This window comes from Pleurodeles waltl, chromosome 4_2 (genome assembly GCF_031143425.1).
Source record: "Pleurodeles waltl isolate 20211129_DDA chromosome 4_2, aPleWal1.hap1.20221129, whole genome shotgun sequence".
NCBI lineage: Eukaryota > Metazoa > Chordata > Amphibia > Caudata > Salamandridae > Pleurodeles > Pleurodeles waltl.
In genome coordinates, this window is record NC_090443.1 from 350,230,779 (window position 1) to 350,254,324 (window position 23,546).

A 23,546-nucleotide genomic window follows, 5' to 3' on the forward strand; every position below is an offset into this window, starting at 1 on the left:
AGTATGTTGAATGTTGAAGTGATAGAAAAAGGACAAAGTCAGGTCTCTGATTGATTATGTCTTGAAAATGCATGATGCAGCAAGTGTGGGGAAGAGGCATTTGGTTTGGCATGGCATTGCATGGCCATGTCTGGTGTGCTGTGTTATGCTGTGCCTCTGACAGTGAGACCAGGACTGGGACTTTAGACATCCCAGTTTTAGCATGTAGACTTTACAGTAGGCCCTCAAACGCCCATGTTCTGTAGAAAGGATTACTGCAGGTAATTCTGGACCCTGCTAAGTGAGGGTGGGGTCCTTATCTGAAGGCCTACGACTGGAACAATCCTTAGCCTAAGACAATTTGGCAACTTTAGAAATCTGCTGAAGACCATTTGTTGAAGGTCCTATCATCGTACCACTACGGAAGCTCAGAGAAGTAATCATGGGAGGAGATTATTTGCATAGGACTGCCGCTTTCTCAATCCTTTGATTATGCTGCAGTTGACATATAACATTACTAGAGTGCAGCACCATCAACCTAAATCCAAAGAGAGGCTTTAAATTTGCTTGCTGAACGAGCTCTTGTTCTTGTTGGATTTTGTTGAGCATGTAGAATGGAGGAGTGGAATGACTGAGTGAATGAGTATCGAGGAATGATTGGACTGTATTTGTGGTGAAGGGGTTGCAGGATTTGGAAGGAAAACTGCAAGAAAAAAGTGGCTAATGCACAGATGCTTGCTGAGAGATTGAGTGCGTCATCTGTCAGGCCTGGGAATTGAACCCTGCTTGTCTGTGTGGAAGGCAGGAACTTACCCACTGGAACAGACAGGGTTCCCTATATGTACCTTTTCAAATCTTCCCTATATCATGGCTATGATGTGTCATGTGCAGTGGCAGCCATTAGCAATGACACCACGGCCTGTCAGATGCTGATATGGTCTCTTGCACAACTGAAACCTGTCAAGAGCCTATAGCTCAGAGGCAAAGTCTAGTGCCTTTGGTGCAGGAAACTACCCCAGGACAGGGGTTTGAATGCAGCTACCACCATTGAAGTATGTTTACATGAAAAAAATCCAGGATTTGATTTTTTGCACAAAAAATAATATTTTTACTTTAAAAAAATACAGGAACAATTTAAGTCATTTTTTGATTGCATTAGTTGGGCACATCTACAAATCTTGCCACCCCCACCACCACCTGCCACCTCCCTCCTTTTGCTCAAGTAGTTTAAATAGGAGCAAGGTCTTATCTTCATTTATGAATGTATTCGTTTTTTCTTCAAATTGGTGTTCTGGAGAGCACAAATATTGCCTAAGGGAGCCCAGAATTGAGCTGTGTTATGTGAGAAAGGTGCCATGCAGATAATAACATAGGTTGAATGGTGTTGATTTAATGCAGGGTAAAATTTTGTGCAGGTGAAAGAGCCCTTATTAGCCGCAGTCAGAAGGTAGTATGTTTAATGTTGAAGTGATAGAAAAGTACAAAGTCAGGCCTCTGATTGATTATGTCTTGAAAATGCATGATGCTGCAAGTGTGGGGAAGAGACATTTGGTTTGGCATAACATTGCATGGCCATGTCTGGCATACTCTGTTATTCTGTGCCTCTGACAGTGAGACCAGAACTGGGACTTTAGACATCCCAGTTTTAACATGTAGCCTTTACAGTAGACCCACAAACACCCACAAATGCCCATTTTCTGGGTAGAGGTTTACTGCAGGTAATTCTGGACCCTGCTAAGTGAGGGCGGGGTCCTTATCTGAAGGCCTTCGACTGGAACAATCCTTAGCCTAAGACAATTTGGCAACTTTAGAAATCTGCTGAAGACCATTTGTTGAAGGTCCTATCATCGTACCACTACGGAAGCTCAGAGAAGTAATCATGGGAGGAGATTATTTGCATAGGACTACCGCTTTCTCAATCCTTTGATTATGCTGCAGTTGACATATAACATTACTAGAGGGCAGCACCATCAACAAAAATCCAAAGAGAGGCTTTAAATTTGCTTGCTGAACGAGCTCTTGTTCTTGTTGGTTTTTGTTGAGCCTGTAGAATGGAGGAGTGGAATGACTAAGTGAATGAGTATAGAGGAATGATTGGACTGTATTTGTCGTGAAGGGGTTGCAGTATTTGGAAGGAAAACTGCAAGAAAATAAGTGGTTAATGCACAGATGCTTGCTGAGAGATTGAGTGTGTCATCTGGTGGGCCTGGAAATTGAACACTGCTTGTCTGAGTGGAAGACAGGAACTTACCCACTGGACCAGACAGGCTTCCCTGTATGTAGCTTGTCAAATCGTCCCTATATCATGGCTATGATGTGTCCTGTGCAGTGGCAGCCATTAGCACTGACACCACGGCCTGTCAGATGCTGATAGGGTCTCTTGCACAACTGAAACTTGTCAAGAGCCTTAAGCTCAGAGGCAAAGTCTGGTGCCTTTGGTGCAGAAATCTACCTCTGGTCAGGGGTTTGAATCCAGCCACCACCATTTAACTATGTTTAGATGGAAAAAAGTCCAGTATCTAATTTTTTGCATTTAAAAAGATTATTTTTACTTAAAAAAAATACAGGAACAATTTAAGTCATTTTTTGATTGCATTAGTTGGGCACATTTACAAATCTTGCCACCCCCACCACAACCTGCCACCTCCCTCCTTTTGCTCAAGTAGTTTAAATAGGAGCAAGGTCTTATCTTCATTTATGAAAGTATTCGTTTTTTCTTCAAATTGGTGTTCTGGAGAGCACAAATATGGCCTAAGGGGGACCAGAATTTAGCTGTATTATGTGAGGAAGGTGCCATGCAGATAATAAAATAGGTTGAATGGTGTTGATTTAATGCAGGGTAAAATTTTGTGCAGGTGAAAGAGCGCTTATTAGTTGCAGTCAGAAGGTAGCATGTTGAATGTTGAAGTGATAGAAAAGGACACAGTCAGGCCTCTGATTGATTATGTTTTGAAAATGCATAATGCAGCAAGTGTGGGAAAGGGGCATTTGGTCTAGCATGCTGTGTTATGCTGTGCCTCTGACAGTGAGACCAGTACTTGGACTCTAGACATCCCAGTTTTAGCATGTAGACTTTACAGTACACCCACAAACACCCACGAATGCCCATGTTCTGTATAGAGGATTACTGCAGGTAATTCTGGACCCTGCTAAGTCAGGGTGTGGTCCTTATCTGAAGGCCTTCGACTGGAACAATCCTTAGCCTAAGAAAATTTGGCAACTTTAGAAATCTGCTGAAGACCATTTGTTGAAGGTCCTATCATCGTACCACTACGGAAGCTCAGAGAAGTAATCATGGGAGGAGATTATTTGCATAGGACTGCCCCTTTCTCAATCCTTTGATTATGCTGCAGTTGACATATAACATTACTAGAGGGCAGCAGCATCAACATAAATCCAAAGAGAGGCTTTAAATTTGCTTGCTGAACGAGCTCTTCTTCTTGTTGGATTTTGTTGAGCATGTAGAATGGAGGAGTGGAATGACTGAGTGAATGAGTATCGAGGAATGATTGGACTGTATTTGTGGTGAAGGGGTTGCAGGATTTGGAAGGAAAACTGCAAGAAAAAAGTGGTTAATGCACAGATGCTTGCTGAGAGATTGAGTGTGTCATCTGTCAGGCCTGGGAATTGAACCCTGCTTGTCTGAGTGGAAGGCAGGAACTTACCCACTGGACCAGACAGGCTTCCCCCTATATGACTTGTCAAATCTTCCCTATATCATGGCTATGATGTGTCCTGTGCAGTGGCAGCCATTAGCAATGACACCACGGCCTGTCAGATGCTGATAGGGTCTCTTGCACAATCAAAACCTGTCAAGAGCCTATAGCTCAGAGGGAAGGTCTAGTGCCTTTGGTGCCGGAAGCTACCCCTAGACAGGGGTTTGAATCCAGCCACCACCATGGAAGTATGTTTACATGGAAAAATATCCAGGAGTTGATTTTTCGTACAAAAAAGATTATTTTTACTTAAAAAAAATACAGGAACAATTTAAGTCATTTTTTGATTGCATTAGTTGGGCACATTTACAAATCTTGCCACCCCCACCACCACCTGCCACCTCCCTCCTTTTGCTCAAGTAGTTTAAATAGGAGCAAGGTCTTATCTTCATTTATGAATGTATTCGTTTTTTCTTCAAATTGGTGTTCTGGAGAGCACAAATATGGCCTAAGGGAGGCCAGAATTGAGCTGTGTTATGTGAGAAAGGTGCCATGCAGATAATAAAATAGGTTGAATGGTGTTGATTTAATGCATGGTAAAATTTTGTGCAGGTGAAAGAGCCCTTATTAGCTGCAGTCAGAAAGTAGTATGTTGAATGTTGAAGTGATAGAAAAGGACAAAGTCAGGCCTCTGATTGATTATGTCTTGAAAATGCATGATGCAGCAAGTGTGGGGAAGGGACATTTGGTTTGGCATGGCATTGCATGGCCATGTCTGGCATGCTCTGTTATGCTGTGCCTCTGACAGTGAGACCAGAACTGGGACTTTAAACATCCCAGTTTTAACATGTATTTTTTTGTTTTTTTAAGTTTCAAAACCTTTATTCAACCATTAAAAGACAGAATACATGTTAGCCAATCCATGTTTCAGGTGGCACGACATTGGACCAGGTGAAAACCCGCACACAGTGCCTAGGCCAACACCAGGTTAACATCTAGATGTTAATGCATTCCGAAGTAAAAGAAACTAAAAGCAGGAATGTTTAAAAGCAATGGGATAAAAGAAAAAAACCAAAGATCAATCCCAAGAAACACAGCAACTCCTGTGTTAGAAAAAGCCCAAACTAAAAAATAAACCATCCATCACCCATGATCACTCCAACACCATTCCAAATAGGTAGGCACCTTACCCTTCAGACATATATCTTTAGACAAGTAATCGTGGACCAAGGAACAACCAAGAGCATAGACCACTTGTGGGGAGAGATCAACACCTTTGAAAAGTAGAAGATTTCTAGCCCTCCACAAAGCATCCTTCAAGCAATTAACCACAATCCAATACTTCTGACATGGGGAGCTGGAAACGAACAGGCCAAAGATCACACCCTCTCTAGACAAAACCACATCAGAATTCAGGGAGGAAAGCCATACTTCCACCAAAGCCCACACCTGTTGTGCCATGGGGCAGTACCAAAAGAGGTGGTCACAAGATTCTTCTGCCAAACAACCCTTCCTGACACAAAAGGGTGCCCTAGAACATCGTCGCCTAAACAAAAAAAGGCGGAGAGGCAGGCAACCATGTGCTGTGGACCATGCCAGGTCACAATGGATATTTTGAAGGTACCGTACAGAAACATTTGCCCAAATAGCCTTAGAAGCCAGGTCTGAAAACCCCCTGACTGGTACATGCTGCTGGGCCCCAGTAACAGATTTGCGAATGAGCCTAGGTGAGATCAAGCCCAATGGAATTGCGTGTAAATTGTGAGTCCTAATGAATTTCCTGGCATAAAAGTAAGCAAATGGGCAGGATTCCGAATGAGGCATGCTATTTGAGACAACCATGCCCCATGTTCTGCACACCAGAAAATTCAGCCAGAAACTGGCAAAAAAAGACCACTTCCTTTCTTCCTTATCCAGACAAATACTCCCCCTAATCATGGTGCAAATAAACAAAGATTGCAAGGCGAGACCAATGTTTGGAGCACTCTTGCCACCCAAATCCACAGGCTTTAACATGGCCAGGCGAGCCACTCGTTCTTGCTTTCCTCCCCAAATTAACTGAAAAACCCACCTCTGTAGCAGTGTAAGGCAGTGTCGGGGGACGGGGTAAACCACTGCAATATACAGAAGGCACAATAGAAATTCTGCCTTTGCAACAAGTATTTTACCAGTCATAGTAAGTGACCGCAAACACCAAAGTGCAATCTTCTGCTTTACCTTGGACATGCATTCAGACCAGCTCTGCAAGCTACCACCCTCACCAAAAAACAGACCAAGAACCTTGACGCGATCTTGCACTTCCTTAAGGCCCCAGTCCATCTTATCTTCCTTCCAGTTGACGTACAAACACTCACTCTTTGCCAGGTTAATCCTCGATGACGAAGCAAAGGAAAACCTACTACAATACCATAAAACCTGCCGGATGGAAATATTATCTGCACAAAAAACAGATACATCGTCCATATAAGCAGAGGCAATGACAGAAACCCCCCTACCTCCAGGGACAGGGATCCCTTTAATCAGTTTATCAGCCCTCAGAGTTGCAAGAAAGGGTTAGATGGCCAAAATGAACAAGAGGGGGGACAAAGGACATCCCTGCCGTACCCCTGACAAAACAGGAAAAGAGGCAGTCAACGTGCCATTGACCATGACCCTGCTGTAACAATTGGTATACAATAAAGAAATCCAGGACCTAAAAGCTGGACCAAAATTCAAATGTTTTAAAACCTGAAACATAAAAGAGTGGTTTAGCCAATCGAAAGCCTTTTCCTGATCCAGGTTCAGCAAACACATAGGTAACCCACGGTCTTTGACATATGATAACACATCCCTAACCAAACATAAATTGTCAGCTATCTTACGCCCAGGTATGCCACACGTTTGGTCTGATTCAACGACTGTGGAAACAACAGGCCGCAACCGAAGGAACAAAGTTTTAGACAATATTTTAAAGTCTACATTGAGAAGGCTGATTGGACGCCAGTTCTTTACATCAGCTCTATCACCTTTCTTCTTGTAGATAAGTCTTATGCAACCACCTCTCAAGGAATTGGGGAGCAATCCTTCCCTCATAGAACAATGAAAGACTTCAAGCAAGTCGGAGCCCACTAAGTCCCAAAATGTAGCATAGAACTCTACAGGTATGCCATCAGAACCGGGGGATCTTCCCTTAGGCAAGCTGAGCATGGCCCTTTTGAGGTCTGCAAGCACCAAGTCCCCTTCAAGAACTTCCTTATCCTCTTCAGACAAAGACAACTGCAGATGTTGCATGAAAAAATTCCCAGTTGCATTGTCTGAAACTTTGGGCCCATATAAGTCGCTATAGAAAGCATGCACACTGTCTCGGATTCCTTCAGTAGTGGTATGAGTGGTACCGTGGGAGTCCATCATGGCATCTATAATTCTCCCAGTAGCCCTCGCTTTTAGAAAGAAAAACCTAGAGCACGTCTCATTGTTCTCCAGGAACTGAACCCTACTGCGGAGTATCAACCCTTTAGTAAATTCATGGTACAAGGAGGATAACCTCTGCTTGCACAATAGGATGTCTGCCTGTACATCAAAACCGTGCTCCAATAGCTTTGACAAATTCTGGAGCCGGATTTGCAAATGGTTGATTCTACACCGCCTGTCTCTAGCCACTCTAGTTCCCTCCCGAATAAAGAAGGACTGTATACGGATCTTAATGTCCTCCCACCATTCACTGACTGAGGGGAAAAGAATTTTCAAGGACTGCCAATTTTGGTAATAGTAACTAAACTTATCCCGGGTAGCCTTGTCATTGAGTAAAAGAATATTGAGTCTCCACAGACCCTTCCCTCTAAGAGGTATATCTGCTATGGAGACGCCAACTGAAATGAGGTGATGATCGGAAAAGAAAACCGGAATGAGAGTGGCTGAAACTATCTTTTCTGAGGGACTTGCAAAGATAAAATCTATGCGTGACTTAGTGGGAGAGTTGGAACTAACCCAAGTGTAACCTGGATCATTAGGATGCAACAATCTGTAAGAATCCTGCAAATGAAAATCAGAAATAATACTTTTCAGTGAGGTTGAGCTACCGTCCAGGTGTACTGCAGAAGAAGAGGATCTGTCTTCCACAGCCAATAAACAGTTGAAATCCCCACCCAGAAAAACATTCCTGTTGCATAAAAGGAGCTGAGGCAGGAAGCTCAAAACATTCTTTCTGCAGGACAATGATGTAGGGCAGTACACATTAATAAGGCGTAAATCATGGCCATTCCAAGTAACATCCACACATAGTAATCGCCCTTTAACCACATGTTGAACGTTCAGAACAACAAAGTCATTACTACAAAATAAAATGCCTATCCCCGCATTTCGGTCAGAATTACAGCCTGACCAGATGGAAGGGCCACAAGTCCACATTTGTTGCAATTTTGTGTCCTTAGATAGTTCTGGGATAGCGCATTCCTGTAAGAAAATCATGTCCAATTTTTGCAGGCTCAAAAAGTCAAAAATTGATGAGCTTTTCACATCATCACCCAAGCACCTAACATTAATACTCCCCAAGAGAAGCATCAGGAAATATCTGAAAAACATAGACATTGTAAAATGGTACTTTCAGTCCAATTTCCTATTCCTCTTCTTAGTCTTCCGCTTTATCACAGGGGTAAAAGCATCCTCCCCTGTCACCGCCTGGGAATTACGCCTGACATCCTGTGTGCACAAGTCTCTAGAGTCATTGCTCAAACCCAGTCTCTTCCGTGTCATCACCCTCTTTCTCCTTCCTTTTTAATGAGGTTGAGACATCCATGGCAGATTCAACCTCTTCCTCAACAAAAATGTCATCCTTGCCCCACTCAAATACCTCACCAGCAACCGCAGTGTCAGAGAAAGAAGAGTTTTCCAGGGCTGTACAGGCGAACTCTATCTCACTGCAAGAGTCTATAGAGGAAATTGTAGACACTGTACCTTGAGTGCCAACCGCATTTGCAGTACCAGATGAAGTGGGTTCTAGGGAGTGCTGGCTTGGAGTGGAAAATACCTTAGGTGTAACATACAGACTGTCATCCATAACAGTGCCATGTGGCTGTGGAGCAGAAAGTGGAACAGGTTGCACCTGGGGTGCGTCAAGAGCTGCACCTGTGGTGGATATCAGAGAAGAGCCTCCAGCACTGATGATACCATTCCTTTCAGTAGCACCCAGGTGATGTTGGGCACCACCCCCCCAGTGGTTTTGGAGGACGTCTGCTGTGTGTTGGACAGCCAAATTTAAATCCGGTGTGGGAGCCATGATTGGTTGATCAGGGGCACCTGGTGAATCACCCTCATTAGGTTCCATGCAGTTCCCAGCCTCATCAACTGCACCTGCTTGTTTTCCCGCCAAAACTGAAGCACCTTCCCCAGAGGTGTCTTGCTTCACAGTTAAATCCACCTTTGCCTCAGACAAGGATAAACCAGGTTGGAGAGCTAATCTTTCCTCCTCCAAACCAAGCCTGATTAATTCTTCCTCCTCCTCCTCTACATCTTCCCTTGACCTCCCGCTCTCTGGTGGGGAGTGAAAGGTTGCTCCAGTCGCGCAGCTTTGATTTTAAAGGCATAGGAGGAGGGGCAGTTTTTAAACTCATGCTCTGTTGAGCCACAAAGATTGCACGTTTTTTCAGCCACACAATCAACAGCTTCATGTCCAGTGTTTCTACACTTAGTGCAGAAAGGTGCAGTACAGTCCTTAGCCAAGTGCCCCTCCAAATTACATTTCCTGCATCTCCTAGGCTGACCCACATAGAAGACAGTGCCTGTGGCTCCACCAAGTCTAATAGTGCTAGGTATGTGCCTCAGTTCCTCAGTGGCACGGTCTCTCTTTAAGGATACCAAGGCTTTAAAGTAGCCAGTCTTTACACCATCAGCATCTCTCACTCGTTCCCCATGAGAAACAACACAAAACTGATTGAGCCAAGTGATAATGTCAGCGCTCTGAACATACTCATTAAACATGGAGACATTCACCCATCTCTTCTGAGGCTGAGTCAAGGCATAGATGGAAAATACTTTCAAAGGTGCAGAGTCATTTCTTTCTTTAAAGTGCTTGAGGCACTGTTCAAACAAAGCAAAGGTGGTGAAAATCACTTCAAAGACTTTACCTCCAAGAAAAGCAAACAGGTAGTCAATCTGATCAGGTCTGAATCCAAGCTCCTTTTGCAGCACTGAGCGGCTGAACAACAATCCATCCATCTTGTCATCTTCAACTGCTGAGAACCTCACAGCATTTCGGCGCGCTCGATTAGCCGCCATCTTCGCAGAGATCCCTTCTGGAAAGGTCCCCGCTTTCACACTGAAGAAAAGAGCTCCACTTGCTGGAAAAACAGGAACCTCCTCCTCGGATACCACAGAGAAAACAACCACGTCACCATGGTGTCTCCGCTGCCAGGTAAATCTTTACAGTAGGCCCACAAACACCCACGAACGCCCATTTTCTGTATAGAGGATTACTGCAGGTAATTCTGGACCCTGCTAAGTGAGGGTGGGGTCCTTATCTGAAGGCCTTCGACTGGAACAATCCTTAACCTAAGACAATTTGGCAACTTTAGAAATCTGCTGAAGACCATTTGTTGAAGGTCCTATCATCGTACCACTACGGAAGCTCAGAGAAGTAATCATGGGAGGAGATTATTTGCATAGGACTGCCCCTTTCTCAATCCTTTGATTATTTTGCAGTTGACATATAACATTAGTAGAGGGCAGCAGCATCAACATAAATCCAAAGAGAGGCTTTAAATTTGCTTGCTGAACTAGCTCTTGTTTTTGTTGGTTGTTGTTGAGCCTGTAGAATGGAGGAGTGGAATGGCTGAGTGAATGAGTATAGAGGAATGATTGGACTGTATTTGTCGTGAAGGGGTTGCTGTATTTGGAAGGAAAACTGCAAGAAAAAAAGCGGTTAATGCACAGATGCTTGCTGAGAGATTGAGCGTGTCAACTGTTGGGCCTGGGAATTGAACACTGCTTGTCTGAGTGGAAAGCAGGAACTTACCCATTGGACCACAGGCTTCACTATATGTGCCTTCTCAAATCTTCCCTATATCATGGCTATGATGTGTCCTGTGCAGTGGCAGCCATTAGCAATGACACCACGGCCTGTGAGATCCTGATAGGGTCTCTTGCACAACTAAAAACCGTCAAGAGCCTATAGCTCAGAGGCAAAGTCTAGTGCCTTTGGTGCAGGAAGCTTCCCCTGAACAGGGGTTTGAATCCAGCCTCCACCATTGAAGTATGTTTACATGGAACAAAATCCATTATTTGATTTTTTGCTCAAAAAAGATTATTTTAACTTAAAAAAAATACAGGAACAATTTAAGTCATTTTTTGATTGCATTAGTTGGGCACATTTACAAATCTTGCCACCCCCACCACCACCTGCCACCTCCCTCCTTTTGCTCAAGTAGTTTAAATAGGAGCAAGGTCTTATCTTCATTTATGAATGTATTTGTTTTTTCTTCAAATTGGTGTTCTGGAGAGCACAAATATGGCCTAAGAGAGGCCAGAATTGAGCTGTGTTATGTGAGAAAGGTGCCATGCAGATAATAAAATAGGTTGAATGGTGTTGATTTAATGCAGGGTAAAATTTTGTGCAGGTGAAAGAGCCCTTTTTAGCTGCAGTCAGAAGTTTGTATGTTTAATGTTGAAGTGATAGAAAAGTACAAAGTCAGACCTCTGATTGATTATGTCTTGAAAATGCATGATGCAGCAAGTGTGGGGAAGGAACATTTGGTTTGGCATGGCATTGTATAGCCATGTCTGGCATGCTGTGCCTCTGACAGTGAAACCAGAACTGGGACTTTAGACATCCCAGTTTTAAAATGTAGCCTTTACAATAGGCCCACAAACACCCATGAACACCCATTTTCTGTATGGAGGATTACTGCAGGTAATTCTGGACCCTGCTAAGTGAGGGTGGGGTCCTTATCTGAAGGCCTTCGACTGGAACAATCCTTAGCCTAAGACAATTTGGTAACTTTAGAAATCTGCTGAAGACCATTTGTTGAAGGTCCTATCTTCGTACCACTACGGAAGCTCAGAGAAGTAATCATGGGAGGAGATTATTTGCATAGGACTGCCCCTTTCTCAATCCTTTGATTATGTTGCAGTTGACATATAACATTAGTAGAGGGCAGCAGCATCAACATAAATCCAGAGAGGATTTAAATTTGCTTGCTGAACTAGCTCTTGTTGGTTTTTGTTGAGCCTGTAGAATGGAGGAGTGGAATGACTGAGTGAATGAGTATCGAGGAATGATTGGACTGTATTTGTGGTGAAGGGGTTGCAGGATTTGGAAGGAAAACTGCATGAAAAAAGTGGTTAATGCACAGATGCTTGCTGAGAGATTGAGTGTGTCATCTGTCAGGCCTGGTAATTGAACCCTGCTTGTCTGAGTGGAAGGCAGGAACTTACCCACTGGACCAGACAGGCTTCCCTCTATATGGCTTGTCAAATCTTCCCTATATCATGGCTATGATGTGTCCTGTGCAGTGGCAGCCATTAGCAATGACACCACGGCCTGTCAGATGCTGATAGGGTCTCTTGCACAACTGGAACCCATGGAGAGCCTACAGCTCAGAGGCAAAGTCTAGTTCCAACGGTGCAGGAAGCTACCCCTGGACAGGGGATTGAATCCAGCCACCACCATTGAAGTATCTTTTCATAGAAAAAAATCCAGGATTTGATTTTTTGCACGTAAAAAGATTATTTTTACTTAAAAAATACAGGAACAATTTAAGTCATTTTTTGATTGCATTAGTTGGGCACATTTACAAATCTTGCCACCCCCACCACCACCTGCCACCTCCCTTCTTTTGCTCAAGTAGTTTAAATAGGAGCAAGGTCTTATCTTCATTTATGAATGTATTTGTTTGTTCTTCAAATTGGTGTTCTGGAGAGCACAAATATGGCCTAAAGGGGGCCAGAATTGAGCTGTATTATGTGAGGAAGGTGCCATGCACATAATAAAATAGGTTGAATGGTGTTGATTTAATGCAGGGTAAAATTTTGCGCAGGTGAAAGAGCCCTTATTAGCTGCAGTCAGAAGGTAGTATGTTGAATGTTGAAGTGATAGAAAAGGACAAAGTCAGGCCTCTGATTGATTATGTCTCGAAAATGCATGATGCAGCAAGTGTAGGGAAGAGACATTTGGGCCCGTATTTATACTCCGTTTGCGCCGAATTTGCGTCGTTTTTTTCGACGCAAATTCGGCGCAAAACTAACGCCATATTTATACTTTGGCGTTAGACGCGTCTAGCGCCAAAGTATTGGCAAATAGCGTCATTTTTTTGCGTGAACGCCTTCCTTGCGTTAATGAGATGCAAGGAAGGCGTTCCCGTCTAAAAACAGACGCACATAGCGATGCGTGGTATTTATGCTCCAGGGCAAAAATCACTCCCGCGCGGCAGGCGGCGCATAAAAATGGCGCAAAGCATGAATAGCGTGACATTTTAACGCCTGGGTCAGGGCAGGCGTTAAAATGGGGCAAACACACCTGTACTTAATCAGAACACACAGAACAAACAACAGAGCAGCAGAGCAGCAACAGGGAGACATGGAGGTGCTTTTTCTTCAACGTGCACGTAGACGCAGAGCCCTGCAGCAACAACAGCAGCCACAACAACAACAGCAGGGACCCCAAAGACAGCGCAGAAGGCAGGAGAGGATATTCCGCCCAAGAACAACCCTGCATGGCCTCAGGGAACGAGACATCATCCAGAGGTACCGGTTGAACTGGCAGGCCATTCAGCAGCTGCTGACAAATATTGAACAGCAATTGGCCCCCACTTTAGTGACTCCACGCACTATCCCAACAGAAACAAAGCTGCTTGCCGTACTTCACATGCTGGCAAGTGGCTCCTTTCAGACAACTGGTGCCCTGGTTGGTGGAATCTCACAACCATCTTTCTCCGCATTCCTGCCTAAAGTACTGGATGCCATCATTGGACTGACACCCCGCCACATCTGCTTCCCTAACACACTGCAGAAGCAGCAGGAAACAAAACAGGGGTTCTACGCCATCAGTGGCTTCCCGCACGTCCTTGGTGCAATCGACTGCACACACGTACGCCTTGTGCCACCTGCTGCGAGTGAACACCTCTACCGCAACAGGAAGCACACACATTCCATCAACGTGCAGGCCATAGTCGATCACCAAGGACTGATCAGCAACATCGTGGCTAAATATCCTGGGAGTGTACATGATGCATTCATCTTCCGTCACTGCACCATCAACCAACACTTCCAGGATGGACGGTATGGCAATGGACTACTTGTTGGTAAGGACAAAAATCTTCTTATATACTCACTGCACAGAAACCCTCTAGGATGAACAACACATACACCACAATAGCAACACCTAGACAGGAACACACTGAGGTACTCACATCACTAGCCATGTGTCACAAGTCACCATTGAACCTCTCACACATTTGAATTTACTCCACAGCTTAGTGTGAAGACATTCATGACTGTGGTTGCCTAAATGTCACCTTGCAAATTGGAAGTCTCACAATAACCTGTACACTAATACAATGCATAACTTTTAAGGGATGGGATGGCCTGGCTATGTTCATATGGACGTTTCTAATACCCTTTCATGTTTCAACTCTGCATGGAACTATCATCACACCCCCAGTGAGGACACACGGACACCTGTGTCACAAGTCACAATGCAAGGGAGGGCACACTGTACTTGAGAAACCAATACATCCTGCTGACAAACAGTTAGACAACAAACACTTGCTCAGCCAAGGAAAATAAACAATGCCAAAGTTTCCACCAACAACCATAGGTTGTCACATTAGTACACAAAATAGTCACAGACAACACAACACAACTACTGCCATCAAAGATACGTACAACAGTGCCTCCTACATCTAATTGATACTATTCTGTGTTTCTCTTTCAGCTGATCAGGGGTATGGCATCCAGCCTTGGCTAATGACACCATATGGGAACCCAAATACTGCTGCTGAGCGGGCATACAATGACGCCCACAAGAGGACACGCAGCATTGTGGAGAGGACCTTTGGGATCCTAAAGTCAAGGTTCCGCTGCCTTGACATCACTGGCGGAAGCCTACTATACTCCCCAGAGATGGTATGCAAAATTATACTCACTTGTGCCATATTACACAATATTTGTGTACAAAGGAACATTCCCCTCCTTGAACCGGACCCAGACATGCCTGAGGATGATGATGAGGAGGATGCTGGCCTGCAACAGGAGGGGGAACAACCTAACACTGCAGCAGGAGTGCGTAGGCGCCAACAGCTTGTGAACAATTTTTTTACTTAAGTCATTATCATCACTTGTATTCCACACTTGTAAATAAACACTGATCACAAACACCACATTATGCTTTGGCCTATTCATTTCTGACCACCTTTAGTTTGAAATAGCTGAAGATGAATGTCGTCTCATTGATCAAGAATGCCATTAAAAATCATCACACCAAAAATAAACATCACAACTGTATGCACAGAGGGTAGGATGTGACATGTTACATTACCATACACAGAGCCCAACAAGAGTACAAATGTGACAATTAGACATGCCGGATCCAAACAACTGAAACAGTCTCTCATCCAGCCCAAAATTGGAGATCATTTGAAAGTCACATCACACGGGTTCAGAGACAGGGTGGGACCATCCATGTGTACGTGAACATGTCATCAATGGCTTCTCTCAAGTGTATGATATGAGCAATACACAATTGCAACAACATCAGCTGCCACTAACTCAGGAGGAGACCTTGAAGTTACAGTGACAACATACACACAGACAGGTCATACTGGATCCACATTCCCACACACATGTACACATATGTCATACAACCAACCTAATATTTGAAAGTAGACCATCACAGTTGTATCCCAGTTTGAACCTAGCAGGAAGATTGTAACATGACACTAAACCAGTTTATGGAGAAAGGGACACAGACAAGCAAACCAATCTTCGCATTATCACATCGTGAACGCTGAGAGTCTTGCAAACTTAGGGGGTCATTCGGACCCTGGTGGTAATTACCGCCCTGGCGGAGGTCGGCGGTAGCACCGCCAACAGGCTGGCGGTGCACCGATGGGCATTCTGACCGCGGCGGTTCAGCCGCGGCCAGAAACGGACTTCCCGCTGCCCTTGAGAATCCACCATGGCGGCGGAGCGCGCTCCGCCGCCATGGGGATTCTGACACCCCCTACCGCCATCCTGTTCCTGGCGGGTCTTCCGCCAGGAACAGGATGGCAGTAGGGGGTGCCGCGGGGCCCCTGGGGGCCCCTGCAGTGCCCATGCCAATGGCATGGGCACTGCAGGGGCCCCCGTAAGAGGGACCCACAAAGAATTTCAGTGTCTGCTTTGCAGACACAGAAATTCGCCACGGGTGCAACTGCACCCGTCGCACCTTCCCACTCGGCTGGCTCCATTCTGAGCCGGCGTCCTCGTGGGAAGGGTGTTTCCCGCTGGGCTGGCGGGCGGACTTTTGGCGGTTGCCCGCCAGCCCAGTGGGAAAGCCAGAATGACCGCCGCGGTCTTTCGGCGGGAACCGCTTTGCGGGTGGCGACCGCCGCCCGCCGCGGTCAGAATGACCCCCTTAGTCATATGAAAATGGTATGCAACTTAGCTCCAAATCATCAATACTGCAAACGTCAAATGGGCTAATGATATGAATGAATGGTCAACAGTCATTCATACCATATGGCCTTACATTCGCCCGCTGCTGCAGGTTTGCCAGGATATGATAAAAATACTCCATGGATACAGTAGCTATTCTGGATGGTCAAATCCTAGGGTGCTGGGGGACTAACTCCACCTCTACCACCCCCAAAACATACAGGAATCATGTACTTGTGAACTAAACACATGCATAAGGCACATATGTGGCCTCAATGTCACAAGTCCTACACAAATATGAAACACAAAATCATAATGGGACATGGTCAGCCCCCTAAAAACTGAAAGTGACTCTCCCACTCCCTGTTAGGACTACAGATAAAAGCATCCCCATCATAAAGGTGGGGACATTTTGGAGACGGAATACATAATGGTATCAAAAATCTCATTTCAAAATAGCCATCAGCAATTACACCAAATATGTTGTCAAATATGGTCAATACATTAGTTAACGTATCCCAAACATCACAGTGTGAAGGCCGTCTATACATAAAAGTACGGACATTTGTCAGATACAAACACAAATGTGTCTCACATCGCACCGTTTTACCATGACAAATCACCTTTCCAAAGCTAAACACATGAAGACATTTGGATCAATTTGCTCCATATTCTACGCATACAGCATGGCCGTCATAATTTGTTCATGTACATGAGTGCACACAATGCAGAGTCAGATACAAATGTATCCAAAAGTGTCTTGATATTTCACCTTCAAATTATGATTTACATCCACAATATTTTTGACTCTGCATCGTGTGCACTACTGTACGTGTAATAAAAACCACGCACATGATGTATGCGTGGTCAAAATGACGCTATATGCACTATATGTTGGTCATCTCATGTACATTATCAATATTAATATTCATATCATATTTTTTGACTCCGCATCATGTGCACCACTGTACGTGTAATAAAAACCACGCACATGATGTATGCGTGGTCAAAATGACGCTATATGCACAATATGTTGGTCATCTCATGTACATTATCAATATTAATATTCATATCATATTTTTTGACTCCGCATCATGTGCACCACTGTACGTGTAATAAAAACCACGCACATGATGTATGCGTGGTCAAAATGACGCTATATGCACAATATGTTGGTCATCTCATGTACATTATCAATATTAATATTCATATCATATTTTTTGACTCCGCATCATGTGCACCACTGTACGTGTAATAAAAACCACGCACATGATGTATGCGTGGTCAAAATGACGCTATATGCACAATATGTTGGTCATCTCATGTACATTATCAATTATTAATATTCATATCATATTTTTTGACTCCGCATCATGTGCACCACTGTACGTGAAAAAAAAACGACGCCCATGATGTATGCGTGGTGTAATTGACGCTACATGCACAATATGTTGGTCATCTCATGTACAATTGGAAATATTAATATTCATAGCATATTTTTACACTCCGCATCATGTACACTGTAATGCGTCAAAAAAATATGACGCACATCTGTGTATGCGTGAAAATATGACGCATTACGCGAAAATAAAAACTGCGGCCATTTTATGCAGGAAGTGATGTAATAGGATATCCTGTTTACCAAATCTGTACTGGGAGTTGACTTTCACTTTCACTTTGCAGTCTCAGAGTTATCTAGACTGTGTGGTTGTGTGAAAGGTGTTGTCCTGTGTTTTACTGCTTTAGTGTCCTGTGTGCCTTGTATTTTGTCTTTGTGTCAATCTTTTATTGTTGTCAAACATTGTCTCAGTCTGTTTAGTGTTGTTTGGTCTATACCTGTGATAGTTTGTATTGTCTGTGGGAGTCTGTTGTGGGTAGCATAGTTTGGGGTGTTAGTTGGGCTATTTTTCTCCTTCTTCTTTTTCTTTCACACCTCTACCTTTCCCCATTTCCCACTTTTTCTTTCATTTTTCTTTGTTACTTTTTTCAACCTCGCATCATGTCAGGTAGGCCTCGCCTGTCCAGGATGGGTGAGGACGAATTGGGGGGCTTCATCTGGCTCGTAAGCCATTTCCTCCCACTGATGCTGGAGGCTGGGGGCCGTGTGATACAGGGGTATCACACGGAGGCGAGGAAAATACGTTGGGAGAAGGTGCGCCATCAACTGGTCCGGGTCTACGGGAGTATGAGGAATGTCCATCAACTCAAGCACCGCTGGGCAGATCTGATCACCAGGGAACAGGACCTGCTGGACCACCTGGGACTCCGGATTGGTGGCTATGTTGGTGAGTAATAATCAATTACATGGGAATAATAGGAATGTGTGCGTGAACATGTGATGATTGGTAGCCAATCTGCAAAATAAGTAGCTGACTGCGTGTTATACTAGGGAAACCTAGGCCCATGGGCATACACATAAATCCCCATTTTTGCTACACATGTACACGCAATAACAGCAGTAAAATGCAACATCTATTAGTATTTTGCTAAGTAGCCCCCTCTCTGCGTCACAAAATGATGCAAATGCTGCGCTACAAAGGTATACATATGTGTCCAAATGTGTATTTGTTGCCGGGTGTGTATGAAGACCTATGCTACCAGGCCGATGCCTTATTTTTGCAACACATACCAGATGGCTGTAGCTGCATGGAATGTAGTGTTGCATTTGTGTCTGAAAAGCAACACGTGAACTGCTCAATTTGTACTCTACTGGTCATAATGGCCAGTGAGTACGTCATGTAGAAACAACATACCTACATATGTAGACGCCATAGCTAGACCGAAAATTGCAAACACATGATGATGCAACACCTGTGTGTTGCCTTCACGTCACATGAAGTTAGTCATGTTGTCCACACATATGTCACATGTGTGTCTGGTTGCTGTGTGTTGAACCTGTCCCCATAGCCTGTTTGATGGTGAGTGGTCATGCAGTCCTCATGGAACCAGTTGTGAAATGTTTCTCTCTGTGATGCACATGCTGAGATGTATGGATCACATGATTGTTCGGGCCTACTAATGGAGGAGTAACTTGGACGACACATGACTGTCCTGGCCACTGCATGAGTGTAGTAGGGTGTGTCACTGGAGCAGGAGACTCATCCAATGATAATCTAGAATACAAAGTCAGCCAGGCAGGATGAGCATGTGTGAAAGTGTATCATTACCATGTAATATTCACACACTGTCATTGTAACAGAAATGATTTGTCTGTTCACCCAGTCTGAGTATAATCTTCCTTTCATGCTTTACAGGTGGACCAGCCCCGTACACCGTTGGTGAGGTAGCCCATTTTGACGACCCCGATACCTACAGTGAGTGTTGCCTAAGTGCTATTTACATTGTTTGGAAATGAAGCATGATGGATTACTGTGTGTTCAGGACAATTCATGATATGATGTGCTGGCCGTTCATTGGCTTTGTTGTTTTGGTGTGATATCAAATTGGAATAATGTTTCGGTAAAGCAATCCCTAGTCATCTCTCAGATTGAGGGGCAGTAGGTCATTCAATTAGTGCGACTATTGGGAATAGCATGACTCATTTTGAACACACTGGTCAATGTTAGACTTGGTCAGGAACTTGCCATTAACTGAGTCAGCATATCAGACTGACAGTCTCCCAGATAGCTTAGGCACATGGCTTCGATGACAAGTGCTTCTTCCTAGTTGAGGATGGACTGTGTACACTGTAGGTCGGATCTTCCGGGGGCATGTACTTCCACAAGGTGACCTCGAAGTGTGTGTGACTTGAGTGCAATGGCCTAGGTGTTCTGTTGAATCATGTGAATGGGTGTTCTACCTCCTCTGTGTGTGTTGTAAAACATGCCTCACTAATAGTATGTTATGTTTGGCTAAGTCATATCATTTTGACATGTGTGGACCTGGGATGTGACAAGGTTGGGCTGACTCCAACGTGTTGCTAGCCCTTCATAGGTGTTGTGTGTGAAGGCACATGCTTGTTGCACTTTCTGTACACTCCTGGTTGTGCATTGATCATGGGATTGTTGTTTGTTCTTCCCACACCACCCACAAAGACTGGGATGTTACTGTGAAACAGGGTACCTAGGACTGTAGCAACCAGTATGTTACACGTACTTAACACCTTTTGTGACTTGAGTTTGTACCTAGGTCCAGATGTAGCAAAATGTCTCCACATTGCAAATAGCATAATTTGATGTTAGTGAGTTGCAAACGTCTGTTTCCTAATCCGAAATGTTATTGGTGGTCATGTACATATTCGCAAAATGGTTTTCTAAAGTAAAAAAATAAAGGAGTTTACCAGCCCTACTTGCAAATCACAGTGTTAGGCAATCCCATTTGCTAACGAGTACGTGGTTGCAAAGTGAGTAGCTGTTATCATCCACTTGAAGTGGCTGCTAACCAACTTGCTGACTGGAAGGGGTCCTCATTGTGAACCTTCACCTTTGTGAGTGGACCAAAATACTCCTGCACAAAACAGCCAGTGGTCTAGGGGAGCAATAATTATTGTGTAAATTACGAACAATCAATTGTTGTGAATTTAAACAAATCGCAGCTCATTTTCCTTTCAGATAAAGGGCCTACACTTGGTGAAAAATAACTTGCTTCATTTAAAAGCAGTCACGTCTATGGAGTTCTGCTGTTCCCAGCAGGCCTCCATCCCCGTGAGTGCCCATAGTTGCTAAGGTGGTGCAAGTTGGAACCCACATCATTGATGTTCATGAGGTGGGATTTAGGGACCCCATAGTGACTCGCAGACGGTGTCAGAGACACCGTTCAGCTTTGCAATTTGCTAGTTGATTTCCCATCAATTCCTACATCTGGCCCATAGTGTCGACATATGATTCATGGCCAGGGGTTCAATCTTAGCACACAACTATTTCGAAATGCCATTGAGTGAGGAGTGTGATTCTTATCACATAGAATGACATATGTAGTGAAGTCAGTATGCGGACGAGCTGGTGCCATAATGTATAATGGCTTAGGTATGAATTGTAGGAGTAGTTTAGGGTGATGTCATCCATCGTGTAGAGACATGGATCTGCTATATGTGATATGCCCTTCAGTATGCATGATTCACATGTACTTCCTCTGAGCCTTCCCGTGACATATGTTGTAACAATTGCTGCAACCAATACATTGCTAGTAATGGTCAAATTACCCATTGTGGTATTCAACCCACTGTAAATTCTATGCTCAATATTTGCCTTTTCCCTTCACAGCTGCAAACCTGAGTGCCGCAGCTCGAAACCAGTTTGAGCGCCGTGCAATGAGGTACAGGCACATCCTGCAGGTGCAGTGTGGGTATCGGAGGATGGCCCGCAGATACAATTCGGAACGGGCCTCCGGGGCGTGGTATGCCACACCACAGGCTCCACCAACGGTGCCACCTACAACCACCAGGTCTGCCCAAGGGGACCCAGCGACGGACCAGCCATCTTCCTCCCGACCTGGACCCAGCCGTGTGTTGGGAGCAGGGCTGTCCCGTGGCCACTCCACTCCAGCAACAATCTCCACCTCCACCGGCACGCAGACCAGCAGTGACCCTCCAATTGACCCTGCAGCCTTCAACGCATTGTCTAGGAAACTGGACAGGTTAATTCAAAAGGTTGACAACCTGACGGAGGACATGGCAGAGGTCAAAAAGAAGGTGCGCTCCATCCGGCGCACACTTCAGAGGGCAAATCCTTAGTTATTTTGCCCTCCTGAACTTTTACCCCTCCCCTCTCCCCTCTTTCCTCTTTTCATACTGTTAGTTGGGTTTGGGGGGTTAGTTGTAGGATAAGTATAGGTAATTAGCTTAGTTAGTGTTAGGTAAGAGGGTGGGGGGTCCTTATACTTTCTATCTAATATTTTTGTGTGGGTGGGTGGGTGGGGGGCAATGTTGGGATTCCTGTTTGATAAAAAAAAAAAAAAAAAAATATATAAAAAAAATAAAAATACAAAAAAATATATGTTTGTTTAGGATAGTATAGTATGTGTGTAGGTTAGTAAGTGTTGTCCTGCATGTGTCTTGTCTCATAATGGTGGGTGGGGGGTTGATGTTTAGATCGTTTCGTTACATGTGTAGAGTAAGTTTAGCTTAGGTTAGTTAGGGACAGTTGTGGGTTAGTAGTAGTCAGGTTAGATTAGTGTAGGTTTATCTTTCCCTTAGTTGCCTCTTTTCTTACTTATTTGAAATAAAAAAATTGTTAACCCTTTACCAGATGCGTTAGGTGCTACCTTTTCATGGCCTTGACATCAGTGTAGCAGAAAGTTTTAGTATGACATTTGTGTCCTATGCTCGCTATCCCCAGGCTATTGAGGTTTAACATGCCAGCTACCCGTGTGCTAACTTGGTAAGTATCCACCGTGTGGGAGAGCCACCATTGGTAGTCTGCATAGATCATCAAGATTTGGGGTTGGTATGTATCCTACTTCACAAAGAGTGCTTCCAGAGTTGATTTTGTAGGTAAATAGATAGGTCGGACAGCATTGTGAAGTTCAGGGAGAGCTTTGTAGATGAGTATTTGTTCACACTCTTGTCTTGTTGCTGTCATTGCTGACCTACATCATGTGTGTACTGCTTGAGCATGACTTTCCTTCATGGTAGTATACGCTGTAAGGGTGATTGATGCAGTGTAATTTGGTTAACATTCCTTTCATTTTACAGCATAATGTATTGTGTTAGTATCGCAAGGTGCCTACATTTCTCATCCACCATTAGTTGTCTAGAATAGCTATGGATGGGGCCTCATTCTGTCCAACACAGCATGATTGTGTGTGCTTAGTCCCTACATCAGTTATTTTCCTCAGTCTAGTAAAGCTATGATGCAATCCTGGCCACTGCACAGATGTTTCAGTAGACATGAAATCAGGACAGTAGTCTAGAGAATCAACATGGTTGCCACACAGCCACTTTGGAGTTATGTACTGCACAGTTGAAGTGTGAAATGACACAGAGACACAATTGTTGTGCAAGTGATATTTATTTTTAGGTGGAGTAGTGCAAAAAGTCCATTAACAATGTTAGGTGAGTCCGTTCTGGTGCATTCTTAAATGGTGATCCTATTTACAGGGTGTGGATGATGCTCCTGTCATGCTGGGGTGATGTCACAGACGGTGCAGAGGAACAGGAATTGCCAAATGGTAGGAGAGAAACATTTACAGCCAATGTGGACAAGTTAAACAGTAGATTGCCGAACAGTCATTGAGGGTAGTTGGAGTGAGGCTGGCATGTGTCAAAACGTAGGACCTTGGTCAGAGTGGGGCATGGTGCAGGGACTAGGGCTTCCGGGTACTCTTGCGTGTGAATGTTATCTGTTCCATGTCTTCTTCTTCTGATGTGTG